Here is a 23,014-nt window from a genome sequence, read left to right as displayed (position 1 = left end):
CCTTGTAAGGCCTCTCTGCCTGACATGTAGATAGCCTCTCACATGGCCCTTTCTTTGTGTGTGTTGGGGAAAAGAGAGAGAGAAATCTCTTGTGTCTCTTTTTGTTCTTGTAAGAATACTGGCCTAGGGCCCAAAACTCATGACCTCATTTAAACTTAGTTACCTCCCTAAAGGCCTTATCTCCAAATACAGTCACATTGGGGTTCAGAGTTTCAACATATGAATTTTGGGAAGACACAATTCAGTCCACAACAGAAAGTAACTAATAATATGTTAAGGTTTGCAAATCATCAACAATATTTCACAATATGAATAGGTAATGAATGCATACACGTTTTATTTTTTCACATCATCTTTAACACTAACGTGCAATGATTCTGAATGGTTTTATTTTGATCACACAGAGCCCATATACAATTTTGTTTGCTGTGTATTTGCCTTTTAAAGTAAAATAGAAGTGTTTGACAAAGATTACGAGACATTCATAAAATCCCGTAAAATAAGTGGAGAAAATTATTCTACAGTGTTTTCTACTTTTTATACCGTGATATGTCTGGAGATTGAATAGGAAGATACGTACAAATAAACAACCAAAGGTGACATTAAATCCAAGCGTTTATGGTAAGAGTCAAAAATATTTTTATTTTCCATGGAAACAGTCAACTATGAAATTAACATAAAACTTTTTCAATAAAACAATTTTGTTTATTTCTCCAAATAACTTATCCAAACTAGAAATCTACAAATGTAGATCAAAGCATTCTGGTTCTTAAAGAGTGACAAAATATTCATTGTTACAAATATTTTCAATCTTTTCTTGCAACTTCTTATAAAAGTCATGCTTGACTCTTGGGCAACATTTGATATGCCAATATATGTTTGGTATATAGCATTCAACACTTTTCAGGGATTTGAAAATACAACCACATTAAATAATTAGTGATTGATTTTCTTCTAAAGCTTGTGACAAATAACGTATTTAAGAAACAGAACTGCACTTTGGGAGGCCGAGGCGGGCGGATCACGAGGTCGGGAGATCGAGACCATCCTGGCTAATACGGTGAAACCCCGTCTCTACTAAAAATACAAAAAATTAGCCGGGCGTGGTAGCGGGCGCCTGTAGTCCCAGCTACTCGGGAGGCTGAGGCAGGAGAATGGCGTGAACCCGGGAGGCGGAGCTTGCAGTGAGCCGAGATCGCGCCACTGCACTCCAGCCTGGGCGACAGAGCGAGACTCCGTCTCAAAAAAAAAAAAAAAAAAAAAGAAACAGAACTAGGATTTGTCAATTTTCATTCATAAATGCATTCAGCCATGTTTTCAAAGCATGCCAGGAATATTAAATCCACGAAGTCAAGAAATAAAATGAATAAATGCAATTCAGATGAAATTCTAACTGAGACATTGAGTAGTGAAGGGAAAATGTATTATCTGTTAAATTTTTCTCACATTAAAATAAAAGAAAAAACTTTAAACTGGTTAAATATCAGACGTTAGTTTAGATAAGAATTGTATACATTCCTCAAATCTGTTCCAGCACTGAGTCTTGATTGTGATTCAGAGAACAAGTGTCTGCATTGCCTGTTTATTCTGATTCAGTCCAAATCTTTTAAAAGAACAAAGACAGAATTAAGTCAATATGACCTACTTTCACAAATTTAAAAAAAAAAATTTTCTGCAATTCCTGAAAAAGACCTAAGCCAATTATATATTCGGTAGCATTTTATGTTAGAACGATCACTAGAACCTGGAAAACATATTCTGTAAAAAGCTAACACTCTTAAAGTTAAAAAATAAATCTCACTCTTTTTGCTGGAATATCATTTTGATGAGACCACATGTTTTATGATCTTTCACTGGAATATCTCACTGAGTAGAAAGAAAAGGAGAAGCCTCATTGAAGGCATTGTTTCAGTACATTATCAAACTGCTCTTATATATTGACAAGCATAGTGGTTCAAACAAATCCTTTTGGAAAAAGTATTGAATTTGGATGGTAAATACACATTTTGTAACTGAAACTAGTTTAAAAATTTTAAATTATACTAAAGGAAATGGCGAACTATGGCAGTGGAAAGGAACATAGCACGTCATTACCACAGAATAAAATTTCTTATTCCTCAAACTGAAAACGAGCTGACTCCAGAACATACAAGTTTACTTTTTCTAATTAGGAAAATACAGGACAATAGAAATAGATAATATAATAGTTTAGGGATTACAGAATAATTCTTATCTTGGGTTAGCAAATTTATAACACAATTTACTTCTGTAAAAGTGCAAAAGACATAACTGTGGGTGTTTTTTTATATAAACTTCCTGATAAATAAAAACTATACGTTCTAGGTTATCTAATTATTAGGTGGCTAAGCAATTAGAGGTCTGTATTAGTCCATTTTCATACTGCTATGAAAAAATAGCTGAGACTGGGTACTTTACAAAGAAAATGAAGTTGAATGGACTCGCAGTTCCACATGGCAGAAGGTGAAGTAGGAGGAAAAGCATGTCTTATATGGCAGCAGTCAAGAGAGTATGTGCAGGGGAACTGCCCTTTATAAAACCATCAGATGTTGTGAGACTTATTCACTATCATGAGAACAGCATGAAAAATCCTGCCCCCGTGGTTCAATTACCTCCCACTGGATCCCTCCCATGACACAAGGGGATTATGGGAGCTACAATTCAAGATGAGAATTGGATGGGGACACAGCCAAACTATATCAAGATCCTTAACCAAAAATGTGACAATATAATCTCAGATTTGGGATTTTAAATTTTAAAATTTAGTTTTCCAGATGTACTTATTCATATATCATGTATTCATTCTAACAAACATGTATTAACTGCTTCTTTTTCAGATGGTATAGTTGACCTTATGCAAAATGTCTAGAGTAAGGGTTACAAACCTGAGTGCCCAAAGGAGTAATGTAAATGAGCAAAGCTGGCCTGTGTGAAATGAGGCTCCTTGGAGTGTGAGCATCCACCAAAAAGGGACAGGTTGTCTTCAGCTACAGTATGGTTATGTGGGCACAGTTTTTCCAGATTTACCATTTTTTACAGGAGATTGGAAATGTGACATTGTAATTGCAGACTTCTGATTTTAAAGTACCAGCTAATTAAGTTTAAAAAATCGTGTTTTTTTAATATATAGATAGCCAAACAAAACCGACCTGATGCAGCCTGACTGTTTAAAGTTTTTCCCACTGATACAGAGATTTATCAATACGTTTGAAGTCTGACATTTTATTCAGATTTTTGGCAATGAATAAATAGCCTCCAAGTCTATCATTGGTTCTAAAGATAAATACCTGATTCTCTGTTGTCTGTTCTGATTCCATGATACTCAATCTTTCTATCAGTCCCTTGGAAAATGACATTGTCAGATCATCTTTAAGTTTGTCTGATGATACCTATTTGTAAAGGGAGACTGTTACACTGTTTAATACAGGTCAGAACTGAAAAAGAAAGTATTCTGATAAAATAAAACAAGATATTATTTGAGTAAAAATTATTTTATGTGTACATCATATATATACACATATCTATATGTATGCACATTTTATATATATACATGCACACACACACAGTAAAAGATTCACAGAGATTGAATCAATAGTCATCAAACTTTATGTTAGTAGGAATTAGCTGAAATAAATGTATTTTTAATATGTGGTTTTAATCCAAGAGATGCAGATTCTATAGTATTTAAAGAGGACCCAGGGCCTTTTAAAGAAGGCTTCGTATGATTTCAGGCTCATGGTTATAAGATTGATGTTACAAACACTATGGTAGATTAAAACACTGATAAAGAATAAAACATCAATTTGATACAAAATTAGCATCATTTCAGTGAAAGTAGTCAAGGTCCTACCTTTTACATTTTCCTTTTCAAATAAATGACAGTTGACTATTGGATCATCCTCTTTAGTGTGAATATTCTATATAGTGGAAGAGTAAGTAAATATAGATGGTCCCTGACTTGTGATGGTTGAAATTACAATCTTTTCTTTTTTTTTTTTTTTTTGAAATGGAGTCTCACTCTGTCACCCAGGCTGGAGTGCAGTGGCACTATTCCAGCTCACTGCAAACTCAGCCTTCCAGGTTCAAGCAATCTCTGCCTCAGCCTCCTGAGTAGCTGGGATTACAGGCACCCGCTACCACGCCCAGCTAATTTTTGTATTTTCAGTAGAGATGGGGTTTCACCATCTTGGCCAGGCTGGTCTTGAACTCCTGACCTCGTGATCCACCCATCTTGGCCTCCCAAAGTGATGGGATTACAGGCGTGAGCCACAGCGCCCGGCCTGAAGTTACAGTTTTTCATTTCTACGATGGTGCAAAAGTGTATTCACCTTTCTCATGCAACCGATAAAAACATACTCAAGAATGAGTAATTTATAAAGAGAAAGAGGTTTAATGGACTCACAGTTCCGCGTGGCTGGGGAGGTCTCATGATCGTGGTGGAAAGCAAAAGACATTTCTTACATGGTGGCTGACAAGAGACAATGAGATCCAAGAGAAAGGGGTTTCCCCTTATAAAACCATCAGATCTCATGAGACTTACTCATACCACGAGAACAGTATGGGGGAAAGCATCCCCATGACTCAATTATCTCCCACTGAGTTTCTCCCACAACACGTGGGAATTATGGGAGCTACAATTCAAGATAAGATTTGGGTGGGGACACAGCCAAACCATATCAAAAATCAATACACATTTAGTAGAAACCTTACTTCAAGTACTCATACAACCATTCTGTTTTTCACTTTCGGTGTTCAATAAATTACATGAGATATTCAACACTTTATAATAAAATAGAATTTTTTGTTAGGTGCTTTTGCCCAACGGTAGGCTAATGCAAGTTTTCTGAGCACATTTAAGGTAGGCTAAGCTAAGCTGTGATGTATGGTAGGTTAGTTGTATTAAGAGCATTTTTGACACAGGATTTTTTGATATTTTGAACTCACGGTTGATTTATAGACCCCATTATAAGTCAAGGAGCCTCTGTACTATTTCACAATTGTTAATCAGATGGTTGTGCTCATTGGCTGACAACTTTAAATAAATATAAAAATAACAATAAAAACAGTAAAAGCTAAAATTGAAAACAGTACCCCCAAACACATAGTTATTATTGTTATTCTGATTTTATAGATAATGAAAGGGATTAGCCAAATATCTTCCAGTGAGGCAACTTGCCAAGCATCATAATATTTAATAAATGGTTTCTCCATGGAGAAAACAACCAGAAATCCCTCTCATTACAAGGGGAGAGAGGATAAGGTAGTCATTGTCCTAAGCACCAATCTCCCATGTCACATTTAGTTGGCATTTCAAGCACAGGGTGGCTAGGATACAACAGGCAATATTTTTACATTTTGTGTCTATATACCGCCTTAATCATGAAACCATATATAATTTATCTTTTTTTTGGGGGGGGGGATCCAACAATTTTCTCTCATCCCTCTGTCCTAAGCATGTAGCCATCCTAGAGTTTTCTAACAGAGGCATAATCCTCTTCTGAGATAAGCCCTTGATATTTCCAGTTGGTTAAAAGTGACACTCACTGTTTGATATTTATCTGTCTCAGCTCTCACTGAATAGAGACATTTAATAAGATGGCTAGTTAAATCTTGCCAGTCAATCCCTTTCTTCTTCCTACACCTATACTAGCATCATGCTGGTCACAGATGACAGTACGCTCACAGATCTTGATCTAGTCACAATGTCAGAGGATTGGAAATAATATAATGGCCCTCTCGGGACAGAATAGGGAGGTAACATGATGTAATGTAAAGAGTAAAAGAGAAGATTTTTCGGGGGTTGAATCCTAAATATATTAGTTTACTAGCTCTTTGACCTAAGGTAAATTATCTAAGTTATCCTTTCTCAGTCTCCTTACCTAACATCTCTACCTCATAGGGTCATTGTCAGTGTTCACTCAATAACTCTTTGCTATTGTAGTTATCATTAACAAGGAAATATGCATGGCTCACGCCTGTAATCCCAGCGATTTGGGAGTCCGAGGCGGGTGGATCACGAGGTCAGAAGATGGAGACCATCCCGGCTAACACGGGGAAACCCCGTCTCTACTAAAGATACAAAAAATTAGCCGGGCGTGGTGGCGGGCGCGGTGGCGGACGCCTATAGTCCCAGCTACTCTGGCGGCCGAAGCAGGAGAATCGCTTGAACTTGGGAGGCGGAGCTTGCAGTGAGCCGAGATCGCGCCACTGCAGTCTAGCCTGGGTGAGGTGAACGAGCAAGACTCCGTCTGAAAAAAAAAAAAAAAAGAAAAAAGAAACAAAAACTGGGATTTTTTTTTAATGCATATGCCAGACTACAAAATGTAAATCGTGTGAAATTCCGTACTCACTGCCATAATTTTATTCTCTTACCTGATTATAGTGGTACAGATGTAACACTTCTATATGATACAAATTAAAATAAAGGAGGAGTTATAACAAAAGGAGATCCAGGAGAATCATTAAAACTAAAGTTGATACTAAGCTCTGAGATAGAAAAAGAAGAAAGGGGGAAGGAGAAAGAAAATACTGCAATAGCTTCCGAATATTGATGAGTATTAAAATTGTTGAGATGATAAACACATAATTTTGGCATTCTAGACCCAGATATTTTGACTCAGGAAGTCTGGGGTTAGGTCCAGAAACAAACACTTAAATTTCCCCTGTGATTTTGATATTTAGCTCACTTAGACCACCCCTACATAAATACTGAAAGACGGATCTCTTACTCTGAAAAGAAAGCTAAAAAGGACATTTTATCACTACCTTCATATTCACAAATAATACTTCACTGAGTAGTATCGTCATTGTTTTTTCCATTCTCTCTTATAACTAAAAGGGAAGAAATAAAATTAATATACTTGTTAAGGAATTTTATCTTAGCTACCAGAAATTTTTTTAAAAATTAAAGACTAAAAATATAGAAATCAAATACTGGTTATCTATGGTTATGGATGTCCTAGTTTAGCAATCTTTTAAAACAGAGACTAAGTATTATCATTTTAGTTACAGATTAGGAGTTAAATTGTCCAGATTATTTTTAGGAAAGAGAACTAATACTTAACAGCCCTCCAATATGTGAACATTATTTTTCTTCATCTAATCCTCACAACAACTTTTTAGGGAGGTCTCACTCACCATTATTTTTTACATGAGTATGTTAGGCTTGGAAGCACCAATAACCTTGCCCAAATTTACATTATTAGTCAACTATTACACCAACTTGCAAACTCAAGACCCCCCACAACTAGAAATTCCTTCATTTTCTTTTAGATGGCCTCTCTCCAGACTGAAATATTCCACAATAAACATATTTCCATTCATCAATTTTTTCTCCATAGCACAGCACTACAATTTGTCTCCAGCTACTGCAGGCCATCTACCAGCGCTAAAATCTTTAGTAATTTCCCACTTCTTACGGAATTAATTCAAAATTCCCTAACAGAGCACAGAAGATCTTATGTAACTTGTTTCTAACCTATTTCTTCTGCCTCACCTTGATTTCTCCCCAGCTTTTTATTAAATAGATTTATCTTTCTTTGTAGAATGACAAGATATCTTGATCAGAGTTCTCTGCCTGGAATACCTTTAACAGTCTTATCTTCCTAGCTCATTCTGAGCCATTTTTTGAAGCCTGCCATAAATACCTTTTCTCTGACACCAACAACAGAACTAATTTTTACTCTTTTGTAATCTCACGCTATATTCTGTACATTTCTCCGTTTGTCATTCATTCATTTGTTACATGACATTACCCACGATTGAAATAAGCAACTTGAAGCAAGATCCCAGCTTTATTCAATTTTGTATCCCCAGTACCTAGTTCTTAGTAAGTGTCCATAAACCCTAATGAGGTAAATAGAACTATGATTATAAAATACTTAGTGTTGTTGTTAGTCTTCTTTAGCAATACATTTCAATCCACCATGGATGCATCCCATTATTAAAATATGAACTTTAAATTTCACTACATATTTATAAGGGTGGTAATTATAACTTATTTTCATATTTTCATTAGCATGTCAAGGTATCTTCCTAATAAATAATTACAAAAAGTTTTTAAAATTCTCCTCATCAAGGATGAAGAGATTATCTACTATTAGCTAAAATATGACTTTGGCTTGTATTTAAAATTAACAGCAGGTATATTGGCATAATTAATATGAAGGTATTTAAAATACTTAACATAGATATTATTTTCCATACCAAGAAATAGATTGCATCATGCAGCTATAAATTTTTTCTCTAAACTCTATTAAAATATGACTTTGTAAATATCTATAAATTATACTCATTTTATATTACTAGCAAGATATAGAGGACAGACAAAAGAGTCAGCTGATGGACCTACACATTTGTAGGATGAACTCCTTTGAGGCTCTGTGGGATGAATACAAAGACACCCTTAATAAATTTGTATTTATTTTTTATAAACAAATCTGGAAGCCAATTCAAAATGTATGCTCTAAGCTATTTTATGCATATCTTGTATGCTTGTGCATTTTTCTGGAGACATGCATAAGGACTAAATACATTTCTTCAAAACCCTTAACTCTACACTTACTATATGAGATTATAATGACTGAGGCTCCCTTTTCACATGCTTCAAGCCCTTTGTAGTATTCTATATCCATTAGAAGTATATCTGCAATTTATGAGTAACACTAGAATTTTAACACATTCTTAGAATCTTAACACACCTTTAGTTTCATTAATTTTGTGTTTTTTCTTTTTTCTTTTGGATTCTAAGTATGCTGGTAACTAGACCATTCTTTGAAATACATATTTCTAAAACTTTTCTCCCTGTTCTCTCTTCTATCTTTCAGTCTCAGTATAATAAGTTCAACTGATTTGATTCCAATTAGAATTTTTTTTTCTCTTTCGGTCCATGTGAATTCAGTTGTCTATGTAACATTGGAAAATTGCCCGAGAGAGGACTGCATCATTGATAGAAACAGGTGCAGTGGTTTACTGAAGGAATGCATTATTTCTAATCTCCTCCATTATGTGTCAAGGCAACATCTTGACTGATGTTGCTGAATTACCTTTAACAAGACCATTTGCAGCTGCAATTTGAAAGTGATGTATTCCATGAAGTTCCTGATACTGCCAAGAGCAGAGGCTGGGTTTTTGTGGCCTTGATGATTGTTAGCCAAACACTTGAATTACTGGACTTCACCAAAGTATAATTCTGTAAAATCGGAGGAAAGAAAAAACAATTTTGGAAGATAGCTACACGTACTTTTAGGAAACATTGGACCTTGACAAATCATTTCAAAGACATCTCAAATTAATTAAAGCATCTTAGTTCAAACCTCAAAAATACTATATTCCTTTATGTGTTAGATTATAGGAAAAGCCTAAAAATGCTGATCTAATCTAAAGTGGTAGAAAGCAAATTTTTAAATAGAAAATGAAGAGTAGAAAACCTCGAAGTGCTATTTTGAATTTCATTTAAAAATATAATAGTATGCTTCGACAATAAGGTTTTTAAGCACTTCAGTCAAACAAATGGTTTAATATACTCCCCTTTTTACTTTTTCACTAAAAGTGGAACAATAAAAGTAATTCTAATTAGTTCTTCACATATGTAGACTACAGTGATGTCATTCATGGGTTAAGGATTTTAAATTTCTCTGCTGTGTTTATCCATTTCACATGAACTATCCAGCACCTAAGCCGGAGATATTTGTTCCTTTTCCTTCATTATTGCGGGCCTTACAGGTATGTCTTGTCCCTGAGGAAAAATTCCTCTACAAGTCTAGAGATAGAAAAGCTCTGTCTCACATCGTAGGGTAGAAGCTTTATTGCTTTGCCTTCATTTTACCATAGCTGTGAGAGGTCCAAAGCTAAATTTTATTCTCCATTATTCTTTGCTCTTGGATTTTTTAAGATAATTTTCTTTGTTTCTTATATAGTTCTTATATTTTTATCTAAATTTTAATTGTTTTATCTTTAAGCCATTCTGTGAAAACCATCTTAAATCATTTTTGAAAACTTGCTTGTTACAAACAATTTAATAAATTTGCAGGAAAAAGAAGTAGGATAGCCTATGTTAAGCTACAAGACAGATTTTGAATAGCTGTCTGCACAAAATATTTTCTCTAGTGACATTCAAAATTCCACTCTTGTTAAAAAAATGGTAACAAAGAAAAATAACATTCTTTCCGCAGCCATTCTCTGTATATGAATTCATCAAATTAATCTCCTTAAGTAACTAACAGAATCATGGAATAGTGGACCCTGAAAAGAGAGGAATACTGCAGAAAGAAGACATACTCCTTTCTTTCTTTTCTAAGATTGACGCTTCCCTTCCATTACTACGTAGTAGTTTCTAGAAAGTACAGAAAGAATAACTTACTGAGATTAAAAAAAAGAAAAAAGAAACCCTCATACAGTGTGGGATCAGTAGAAGGATGATCACAAACTACTGCCATGTAGGAACTTCAGCCATACATAATCATCTTATCTTCATGAAGGAAGACTCAATCACCTTCGAACTCCATGTTACATTATGCAAAACTCTATTTCAGACAGTAGGTTAATTTGTTAATAATTTTTATTGGTTGTGACACCTCTTTAAAAATGTCCCTTGAGGACCCATATGCATGTTTATTTTAGTATTCAAAAGGGCTGGGTATGGGAAAAGCTTTAAAATTTGGTCAGCTTAATATATCATAAAATTTAGACCATTGATCCTAAATTTAAGTTATTTATTTCCTATCTTTTGTTCATAAATCTATATTATATTTTTACTAGCCTTAGAAAACTTTATTAATGTAATAAAGCTATTGTCTCATGTATATAAAAATGTTTTCCCCAGGTTGCTGTTGGCTACAGCCTGCTTTTCTTTCTAAGCTCCTTTATCTGTGTAGTTTTGTATCCAAAATTTAAAGGTAAATCAGACTACTCATTCAACTTCCATTTCCCTAGTAAAAATTTAACCCTGTACAGCTAAAACTAATTATGCACTAGGCTTTTCCTTGAGCTAAGCAATATGAAGTACTAACTCAGGCCCCAGAGTACTATATCATGCAATGAAACACTCACTTTGCTTAATGCCCTAGTGAATTGAAGAATTAATACATTTCTTAAGTGCCAAATATAATCCCATGCATTAGGTCATGTTTTGGGAGAATGTAGTTCAATTTGAAAAAAACAACTTGGTATTAGCACATAAAATAAGAAGTTTATGAAAAATAGAAATAAAATATATCCCTAAGCAAAAAATTTATTTTTTTCCAAGAGATGTTTGTTGAATAATAGTGACAATTTATCAATTATAGTATGCTCTAGGGCTAGTTTCACATTTACTGTTAAGAAAAGTTGTGGTCTCTTCCAAGATGGCTGAATAGGAACAGCTGCGGTCTGCCGCTCCCAGTGAGATCGATACAGAAGATGAGTGATTTCTGCATTTCCAACTGAGGTACCTGGTTCATCTCACTGGGACTGGTTGGACAATGGGTGCAGCCCATGAAGGGCGAGCCAAAGCAGGGTGGGGCATTGCCTCACCAGGGAAGTGCAATGAGTTGGGGAATTTCCCTTTCCTAGCCAAGGGAAGCTGAACCAGAATGTACCTGGAGGAATGGTACATTTCTGCCCAAATACTGTGTTTTCCCACAGTTTTAGCAACCGGCAGACCAGGAGATTCCCTCCCATGCTGGGCTCGGCAGGTCCCACACCCATGGAACCTTGCTCACTGCTAGTGCAGTAGTCTGGGATCAACCTGGGAAGCTGCAGCCTGGCGGAGGGAGAGGCATCAGCCTTTGTTGAGTCTTGAGTAGGTAAACAAAGTGGTTGGGAAGCTCAAACTGGGTGGAGTCCGCCGCAGCTCAGCAAGGCCTACTGCCTCTCTAGACTCCACCTCTGTGGGCAGGGCATAGCTGAACAAAAGGCAGCAGACAATTTCTCCAGACTTAAAACGTCCCTGTCTGACAGCTCTGAAGAGAGTAGTGGTTCTCCCAGTATGGCGTTCGAGCTCTGAGAATGGACAGGCTGCCTCCTGAAGTGGGTCCCTGACCCCCATGTAGCTTGACTGGGAAACCCCTCCCAGTAGGGGCTGACAGACACCTCATACAGGTGGGTGCCCCTCTGGGACGAACCTTCCGGAGGAAGGATCAGGCAGCAATATTTTGCTGTTCTGCAGTATTTGCTGTTCTGCAGCCTCCGCTGGTGATACCCAGGCAAACAGGGTCTGGAGTGGAACTCCAGCAAACTCCAATGGACCTGCAGCTGAGCAACCTGACTGTTAGAAGGAAATCTAACAAACAGAAAGGAATAGCATCAACATCAACAAAAAAGACATACACACCAAAACCCCATCTGTAGGTCACCAACATCAAAGACTAAAGGTAGATAAAACCACAATGATGGGGAGAAACTAGAGCAGAAAAGCTGAAAATTCCAAAAACCAGAGTGCTTCTTCCCTTCCAAAGGATTGCATCTCCTCACCAGCAACAGACTAAAACTGGATGGAGAATGAGTTTGATGAGTTGACAGAAGTAGGCTTCAGGAGGTTGGTAATAACAAACTTCTCCGAGCTAAAGGAGCACGTTCTAATCCATCACAAGGAAGCTAAAAACCTTGAAAAAAGGTTAGATGAATGGCTAACTAGAATAAACAGTGTAGAGAAGACCTTAAGTGATCTGATGGAGCTGAAAACCATAGCATGAGTACTTCGTGATGCATGCACAAGCTTCAATAGCCGATTCAATCAAGTGGAAGAAAGGATATCAGTGAATGAAGAAAAAATTAATGAAATAAATTGAGAAGACAGGTTTAGAGAGAAAAGAGTAAAAAGAAACAAACAAAGCCTCCAAGAAACATGGGACTATGTGAAAAGACCAAATCTACATTTGACTGGTGTACCTGAAATTGATGAGGAGAATGGAAACAAGTTAGAAAACACTCTTCAGGATATTATCCAGGAGAACTTCCCAAACCTAGCAAGGCAGGCCAACATTCAAATTCAGGAAATACAAAGAACATCACTAAGATACTCCTTGAGAAGAGCAACCCCAAGGCACATAATTGTCAGATTCACCAAGGTTGAAATGAAGGAAAAACTGTTAAGGGCAGCCAGAGAGAAAGGTCGGGTTACCCACAAAGGGAAGCCCATCAGACAAACATCAGATCTCTCAGCAGAAACCCTTCAAGCCAGAAGAGAGTAGGGGCCAATATTCAACATTCTTAAAGAAAATAATTTTCAACACAGAATCTCATATCGAGCCAAACTAAGCTTCATAAGTGAAAGAGAAATAAAATCTTTACAGACAAGCAAAGGCTGAGAGATTTTGTCACCACCAGGTCTGCCTTACAAGAGCTCCTGAAGGAAGCACTAAAAATGGAAAGGAACACCTGGTACCAGCCACTGCAAAAACATGCCAAATTGTAAAGACCATAGATGCTATGAAGAAACTGCATCAATTAGTAGGCAAAATAACCAGCTAACATCAAAATGACAGGATCAAATTCACACATAACAATATTAACCTTTAATGTAAATGGACTAAATACCCCAATTGAAAGACATAGACAGGCAAATTGGATAAAGAGTCAAGACCTATCAGTGTGCTGTATTCAGCAGACTCATGTCACATGCAGAGACACACATAGGCTCAAAATAAAGGGGATGGAAGATAATCTACCAAGGAAATGGAAAGCAAAAAAAAGCAGGGGTTGCAGTCCTTGTCTCCGATAAACAGACTTTAAACCAACAAAGATCAAAAGAGACAATCAAGGCCATTACATAATGGTAAAGGGATCAATTCAACGAGAAGAGCTAATTATCCTAAATATATATGCACCCAATACAGGAGCACCCAGATTCATAAAGGAAGTCCTTAGAGACCTACAAAGAGACTTAGACTCCCACACAATAATAATGGGAGATTTCAACACCCCACTGTCAATATTAGATCAACAAACAGAAGGTCAACAAAAGAAGGTTAACAAGGATATATAGGACTTGAATTCAGCTCTGCAACAAGCAAACCTAAGAACTCCCCATCCCAAATCAACAGAATATACATTCTTCTCAGCACCACATTGCACTTATTCTAAAATTGTCCACATAATTGGAAGTAAAACACTCCTCAGCAAGTGTAAAAGAACAGAAATCACAACAAACAGTCTCTCAGATCACAGTGCAATCAAATTAGAACTCAGGGTTAAGAAACTCACTCAAAACCACACAACTTCATGTAAACTGAACAACCTGCTCCTGAATGACGACTGGGTAAATAACAAAATGAAGGCAGAAATAAAGATGTTATTTGAAACCAATGAGAACAAAGACACAACATACCGGAATCTCTGGGACACACTTATGGCAGTGTGTAGAGGGAAATTTATAGCACTAAATGCCCACAAGAGAAAGCAGGAAAGATCTAAAATTGACACCCTAACATCACAATTAAAAGAACTACAGAAGGAAGAGCAAACAAATTCAAAAGGTAGCAGAAGTCAAGAAACAACTAAGATCAGAGCAGAACTGAAGGAGATCAAGACAGAAAAAAAACACCTTCAAAAAATCAATGAATCCAGGAGCTGGTTTTTTGAAAAGATCAACAAAATAGACCACTAGCAAGACTAATAAAGAAGAAAAGAGAGAAGAATCAAGTAGACACAATAAAAAATGATAAAGGGGACATCTCCACTGATCCCACAGAAATACAAACTACCATCAGAGGATACTATAAACACCTTTACACAAATAAACTAGAAAATCTAGAAGAAATGGATAAATTCATGGACACATACACCCCCTGAGACTTAACCAGGAGGAAGTTGAATCTCTGAATAGACCAATAACAGGTTCTGACATTGAGGCAATATTTAATAGCTTACCAACCAAAAAAAAGTCCAGGACCACACGGATTCACAGCCGAATTCTTCCAGAGGTAAAAAGAGGAGCTGGTACCATTCCTTCTGAAATTATTCCAATCAATAGAAAAAGAGGAAATCCTCCCTAACTCATTTTCTGAGGCCAGTATCATCCTGATACCAAAGCCTGGCAGAGACACAACAAAAAAAGAGAATTTTAGACCAATATCCTTAATGAACATTGATGTGAAAATCCTCAATAAAATACTGGCAAACTGAATCCAGCAGCATATGAAAAAGCTTATCCACCACAATTAAATGGCTTCATCCCTGGGATGCAAGGCTGGTTCAACGTATGCAAATCAATAAACATAATCCATCACATAAACAGAACAAAAGATAAAAACCACATGATTATCTCGATAGATGCAGAAAACACCTTCAACACAATTCAACAACACTTCATGCTAAAAATTCTCAATAAACTAGGTATTGATGGAATGTATCTCAAAATGATAAGAGCTATTTAGGACAAACCCACAGCCAATATCATACTGAATGGGCAAAAACTGGAAGCATCCCCTTTGAAAACTGGCACAAGACAAGGCTGCCCTCTCTCACCACTCCTATTCAACATAGTGTTGTAAGTTCTGGCTAGGGTAATCAGGAAAGAGAAAGAAATAAAGTGTATTCAATTAGGAAAAGAGAAAGAAATAAAGTGTATTCAATTAGGAAAAGAGGAAGTCAAATTGTCCCTGTTTGCAGATGACATGATTGTATATTTAGAAAACCCCATCATCTCAGCCCAAAATCTCCGTAAGTTGATAAGCAACTTCAGCAAAGTCTCAGGATACAAAATCAATATGCAAAAATCACAAGCATTTTTATACACCAGTAACAGACAAACAGAGAGCCAAATCATGAGTGAACTCACATTCAATTGCTAAAAAGAGAATAACGTACCTAGGAATCCAACTTACAAGGGATGTGAAGGACCTCTTCAAGGAGAACTACAAACCACTGCTCAATGAAATAAAAGAGGACACAAATGAATGGAAGGACATTCCATGCTCATGGATAGTAAGAATCAATATGGTGAAAATAGTCATACTGTGCAAGGTAATTTATAGATTCAATGCCATCCTCATCAAGCTACCAATGACTTTCTTCACAGAATTGGAAAAAACTAATTTAAAGTTCATATGGAACCCAAAAAGAGCCCGCATAGCCAACACAATCCTAAGCAAAAAGAACAAAGCTGGAGGCATCACGCTATCTGACTTCAAACTATACTACAAGGCTACAATAACCAAAACAGCATGGTACTGGCAGCAAAACAGATATATAGACCAATGAAACAGAACAGAGGCCTCAGAAATAACACTACAGATCTACAACCATCTGATCTTTGACAAACCTGACAAATACAAGAAATGGGTAAAGGATTCTTTATTTAATAAATGATGCTGGGAAAACTGGCTAGCCATATGTAGAAAGCTGAAACTGTATCCCTTCCTCACACCTTATACAAAAATTAACTCAAGATGGATTAAAGACTTAAATGTAAGACCTCAAACCATAAAAACCCTAGAAGAAAACCTAGGCAATACCATTTAGGACATAGGCATGGGCAAGAACTTCCTGACTAAAACACCAAAAGCGACGGCAACAAATGCCAAAATAGACAAATGGGATCCAATTAAACTAGAGAGCTTCTGCACAGCAAAATAAACTATCATCAGAGTGAACAGGCAACCTACACAATGGGAGAAAATTTTTGCAATCTACCCATCTGACAAAGGACTAATATCCAGAATCTACAAAGAACTTAAAGAAATTTACAAGAAAAAAAACAAACAACCCTATCAAAAAGTGGGCAAAGGATATGAAAAGACACTTCTCAAAAGAAGACATGCAGCCAACAGATATATGAAAAAGTGCTCATCATCACTGGTCATTAGAGAAATGCAAATCAAAACCACAATGAGATACCATCTCACGCCAGTTAGAATGATGATCATTAAAAGGTTAGGAAACAACAGATGCTGGAGAGGATTTGGAAAAATAGGAACACTTCTACACTGTTAGTGGGAGTGTAAATTAGTTCAACCATAGTGGAAGACAGTGTGGTGATTCCTCAAGGATCTAGAACTAGAAATACCATTTGACCCAGTGATCGCATTACTGGGTATATATCCAAAGGATTATAAATCATGCTACTATAAAGACACATGCACACACATGTTTATTGCAGCACTATTCACAATAGCAAAGACTTGGAACCAACTCAAATGTCCATCAGTGATAGACTGGATTGAGAAAATGTGGCACATATACACCATGGAATATATGCAGCCACAAAAAAGGATTAGTTCATGTCTTTTGCAGGGACATGGATGAAGCTGGAAATCATCATTCTCAGCAAACTAACACAAGGACAGAAAACCAGACACCTTATGCTCTCACTCATAGGTGGGAGTTGAACAATGAGAACACATGGACACAGGGCAGGAAACATCACACATCAGGGCCTGTCAGGGGATGGGGGCTGGGGGAGGGATAGGAGAAATACCTTATGTAAAGGACAAGTTGATGGGTGCAGCAAACCAACATGGCACATGTATACCTATGTAACAAACCTGCACATTGTGCACATGTACCCTAGAACTTAAAGTATAATAGAAAAAAAAAGTTTTTGCAAGCTACAATTTTAAAAAGTGATATGCAATTTATTTTAAAGAGACAAAGTAAGCACTGTTGATTATTACTTAAGTCCTCTCTGTTGCATACCAATATGTCAGATTGTAAGCATGGCTCCCCAAACTTCTTGAGGAACAAGTAGCGAGTTCTGCTATGAAACCAGAAAGTGGAGACCTTGTACAATGTCAAGCAGATGATTTTATAAATTTTTGATGAAAAGGGTATCAATCTATGCCAATTCTGTAATTTCTTCACGATAGAAAATATCTTTCTAGCATAATCTCTATTTAAAAACATAAACAAGCTCAAACTCAAATATGACATTATGAGTCACTCATCAATAAAACTTGCCCATCAATACAAAACAATTGGTAAGACTGATTTTTTAAACTGATTTCTATTAATTGCACAGACCTAACTGGAAATTAAAGGCTAAGCTCCAGATAATTGCTTTGTTCACAGAACCTTCACTCTAATAAAGACATCCATCTTACTTTTTCTCTAGTATAATAAACCAAATTTATTATTAATCCTAAAGTTTTCTTTATATGCAACAGACATGCACCTGAAGCTTCAGTGGGAAATAACAAAATTTGAATTAATACAAACCCATATATTATATCTGTCAAATAAGAATAATGAGCGAATAGTTAATTAAGAGTTTACTTCTTTATTTTTTTAAAAGATAAAGGGGAGTTGGGGCTGTTAGAGGGGGAACCTTATCTTGAGTGACATCTAGTGGACTGCTGCAAAATGACATTTTTAAAGGTTCCTTTTTTTAAAAAAAATAATTTCAACTTTTAGATTCAGAGGGTACACATTTTTCTAAGTTGAAGCTACTACAGATAGAGTAGCTGTAACACGTTAACACTTTGCATTTGTGCAAGTAAAATAATAATCTACTCAAAAACCTTTATGTAAGCAGTAAAATTATTCTCAAAGGGAAATTACAGACGACCTAGAAAATCTATAAATGGAAAAAAGAATATCTTAATTTAAAAAAATTTCCTATAAATATAATTGCTTATGTTGTAATATATTATTATTGGAAAAAAGTTTTTAATACTTTTGAAAGCCATTAATAGTTGAGATCTCTATTTCAAGTAAATAAAAATATATACTCTATATTTTTACTCTAAAACCTCAATCCTGGAATCTTTAAACTTTTGTTTTATTGCTAAATTAAGAAGCTAATTTATTTTCTCAGAAACACTTATTCTCACTGTATATTTTCATTTGTGATTATTTGAAGTGCAAAGTCATAGTCTTTTGTCAATAGTGGAACATTGGCATATTTTCTCATTGTTCCTTGACTATCCTTTTTCAGTAACATATAAAATAAGAATATTATGTGTGATTTCCATTGCTTTATTTCTGTTTAGCTCTTTGCCTTTGAGGCCACATTGATCTTGTATTGTTGTTAGTGTTTTTTCATCTCCATTCATAGTGTATCTATTGGTAAGACATTTGGTGCTTGACCTTTATTTTGTTTCAGTATCTCTTTGTAAAATTTCCTCTCAATTCTGTTTTTCGTATGCCTTCTACAACCCTGTTCATCTCATCGGAATTTTCCTTTCTGTGTCATTTAGTTCTTGTACCTTCGGATGTATTCTACATTTCCTTGCATTGTTCTTACCACCTTAATGCTGTCTCTGTCTGTTTAAATATTTGCCACTAATCCAAACACTCTCACAGGAGAGAACAAGTGGTGATCTTTAATTATTTTCTTTAATATATCCTTTTTCGCTATTTAAACACTGTTTACTCATTTGTCATATCCACTTTCCTGGGGTTCCTAAGGTGATAACTGAGTAATTTAAAAAATTTTTGATACTTCACTTTAAGAATATCGATATTCACTTAAAGGAATTTCCTTAACTAGCTTTATCACCATTTTTGAAATTAGCAAACTCAAGTTCTTTTAGGGTTACTGAGGAAATACAGCTTGTTGTCTATGCCCTGAAATGATTAATCTAATGATATCACATGTGAAGCAACAACAAAGAAGATAATAAATAATCAAGTGCTAAATTTTGTAGTATTAACACAAGTGTTATGTTAAAAATTTAGAGAAGGTAGAGAACAAGAAGGAAAGAGTGGTATTAAGGAACTCATGGAAAGACTAGAACTTACTTGCTATCTCATAGCAGAACCATGAGAAATAAATTTCTGTTGTACATAGCTATCCAATTTACAGCATTTTACTAAAGCAGCTAGCAATCTAAATGGACAAAGTCTTTAAATCATTTGAAAATAAATAGAAATAAAACATGTATAATTTGTTTTTCATAATTATCTATATTTTCTTATAAATAAATGCTTTCTCCCATAAATCCTACTTCCATAGTATTAATTTTATGTCTTTTAGCACATAAGTAAATAACAGATGAATAATAAACTTGTATTTAAGAATATTTTATAGTAAAAATAATAAGAAAGGATTAAGCAAAGTTCATTGTCATTTTCTAGCATTTCTAAACATTTGATGTGATGTTAATATTCCTTGTCTTAGACTACATAAAACAATAGTATAAATTTTAGATGTGTTGATAATTAGGTTCCCATTTTTAAAAGTCTGAATATTGGAATAGTGATTGGAGAGAAGGGAAGAAATCAGTGAGCTTATAGAGAAAAGAGAGGAAATGAGTGAGCTTATAGAATTCAGGGCAAACGTGAGACCAAGGAGAGAAGAAAATAGAGTGTGCCTGAAGAAAGGTGTAGCAAACAACTTAATTAAATCCAGAAGCACATATGGGGAGTAAAAAACCAAAAAAAAAAAAAAAAAAAAAAAAAAAAAACAAGCAAACTAATAACATGAAAGTACTTGAAACCGTGAAAATTTTAGCATCAGGAGAAAAAAAATCATCTCATAAGTAGTAAATGTGGTCATTATTTTTTTTACCAAGGAGCCACTAACAGTTTTTAAGAGGTGGAATAACTTGATCAAAGTACTATTAAATGCCATAAAACTGATCATGGTACATATTGGAGAAAATAAACCAATAGATTGGGAGATCATTAAACGAGCATCACACAGGCCCAGGTCTGAAATCCTGGTGAGCCTTGTCTAAGACGCGGAGTGGTCAGTTTAGAGAAGCAAGGACAGAAAACAGACATTTCAAGAAGAAAAAGCTTAATAAAACTCTAACACTAGCCGCAATTCTATCAACATAGGTTTTTATTTGAAATCGCAAAACAAAATTATCGCTGATTAATTAGTCAAGAGTTAATTAAACTCTTTCGTGCAGCTCACAGGATCATTTGGAAACCTGGAAGTAGACTCAAGCCAAAGCTTCCAGGAGCAATATCCAAAACAATGGTGTCTGAAGAAACCATTACTATTGGTGTTACTCTGTGAGCACTGGAGAAAACAGCTTGCTATGTTGCCTTTCTCCAGCAAAATGAGTACATTACGGTATTTTATTTCATAATGTGGATTTCCCAATTAAGGTCTCACGTGGACAAGTCTGACTGGCAAAGTCATCATCATATGCTTATAGGTTATGTATAAAATAGATTGGGGAGGTGAGATGAGATTCATAAAGGCTGTCACTGATCAAACATAGCAAGAATACTCAGAACAAGCTGTTCTTGGAATCTTCTTCTAGCGATTGTCACTTTGAACCAAACTTCTTACTGAGAACAACTAGAAAATATGGAGAAGATTCAACAAAAGTTATTGTTTGAAGGTCAGTTTACAGGATTAGAATCTGAGCAGAAGTTTGACATATGTCAAAAGAAAAATCGGCCAGGCGCGGTGGCTCAGGCCTCTAATCCCAGTACTTTTGGAGGCCAAGGTGTGTGGATCATCAGAGGTCAGGAGTTTGAGACCAGCCTGGCCAATAAGAAAGAAAGAGAGAAAGAGAGAAAGAAAGAAAGAAAGAAAAGGAAAATCAAAATTTCATATCTTCCTGAAAGGAAGAGAAGATTAAATTCTACAGAGCCTCAAATTACCTCTAAAACTTTCAGTCTACAATATCTTCTGTTCATTGAAGTACACAGAAAGATAAGTTAAAAACTAGATAAATTTTCAATACAAATTAAGAGAAAACTTATATAATAGGAGAGGACCCAGAGTAGGGCAAGATATTTAAGTTATCCGAGAGAGTATTTAAAATTAAATGTTCAAATAATTAAATAGGAAGATAGAGAATTGGGGGAGAAATGGAAACACTAGAAATATCAAACAAAATCTAGAAATAAAAAATACAGTAGCTGAAATTAAAACAGGATAAATGGCTTCAATAGCAGATTAGATATAGTATAAAATATGTAAAAACAAAATAGCACAAGCATAATGAAACAAAGAAATATAGAACCAATAAAAGAGTCTATGCAGGCCGGGCACAGTGGCTCACGCCTGTAATCCCAGAACTTTGGGAGGCTGAGGCGGGTGGATCACGAGGTTAGGAGATCGAGACCATCCTGGCTAACACGGTGAAACCCCGTCTCTACTAAAAAATACAAAAAATTAGCCAGGTGTGGTGACAGGCGCCTGTAGTCCCAGCTACTCAGGAGGCTGAGGCAGGAGAATGGCATGAACCCGGGAGGCGGAGCTTGCAGTGAGCTGAGATCGCGCCACTGCACTCCAACCTGGACGACAGAGCAAGACTCCGTCTCAAAAAAAGAAAAAACAAACAAAAACAGAGTATATGCAGCATATGGGTGAAAATATTTAACACATATGCAAATGGAGTCCTAGAAGGGAGGACTGGGAGAGAAGCAGGCAATATTTAAAGAAAAGACTGAGAATTATTTTTTTTTAATTAAATTGCTTTTTAAAATGTATGTGGGTACATAGATGTATATATTTACGGTGTATATGAGACGTTTTGGTACAGACAAGCAATGTGAAATAAACATATATGGAGAGTGCGGTATCCATCCCCCCCCCCCCAAGCATATGCCCTTTGAGTTACAAACAATCCAATTACACTCTTTATTTTAGAATGTACAATTAAGCTATTATTGATTATATTCACCCTATTGTGCTATCGAATAGCAGGTCTCATTCATTCTTTCTAACTTTTTTTTTTTTGGTACCTTTTAACCATCCCCACTTCCCCTCCAACCCCCTACTACTTTTCCCAGCCTCTGGTAACTGTTCTTTTACACTCTATTAATATGTACATGAGTTCAATTGTTTTGATTTTTTATATCCCACAAGTGAGTGAGAGCATGGGTTTGTCTTTCTGTGCCTGGTTTACTTCACTTAACATCTCCAGTTCCATCCCTGTTGTTGCAAATGGCTGGATCTCATTCTTTTTGTGACTAAACAGTACTCCATTGTGTGCACATGTACTACATTTTCTTGATTCATTCAACTGTTGATGGACACGTGCGCTGCTTTCAAATCCTGGCCATTGTAAACAGTGCTGCAGCAAACAGCAGTGCAGTTATCTCTTTGATATACTGATTTCCTTTCTTTGGGATATATACCCAGGAGTGGGATTGCTGAATCATATGGGAGCTT

The 23,014-nt window shown here is 35.9% G+C and overlaps 1 long non-coding RNA gene across 3 annotated transcripts in view; it reads right to left on the bottom strand.

The window, feature by feature from the left end:
* Positions 1-1,406: 1,406 nt before the first annotated feature.
* Positions 1,407-23,014, bottom strand: part of LOC107970694 (uncharacterized) — a 60,244-nt gene continuing 38,636 nt past the window's right edge. Inside the window, exons 2-5 of one of the 3 annotated variants that reach the window (XR_001713460.4) lie at positions 9,063-9,208; positions 6,784-6,849; positions 3,306-3,407; positions 1,407-1,603 (exon numbers count right to left, since the gene is read on the bottom strand). This is a non-coding gene — a long non-coding RNA (uncharacterized LOC107970694). Of the gene's footprint in view, positions 1,604-3,305; positions 3,408-5,897; positions 6,267-6,783; positions 6,850-9,062; positions 9,209-23,014 lie in introns of all 3 variants that reach the window. The other 2 variants (XR_008547027.2, XR_001713459.4) reach the window with 2 other exon arrangements.

Source organism: Pan troglodytes, chromosome 2 (genome assembly GCF_028858775.2).
Source record: "Pan troglodytes isolate AG18354 chromosome 2, NHGRI_mPanTro3-v2.0_pri, whole genome shotgun sequence".
Taxonomy (NCBI): Eukaryota; Metazoa; Chordata; class Mammalia; order Primates; family Hominidae; genus Pan; species Pan troglodytes.
Note: the sequence above shows the minus strand (reverse complement) of the source record. Positions and strands in the feature narration are given on the sequence as shown.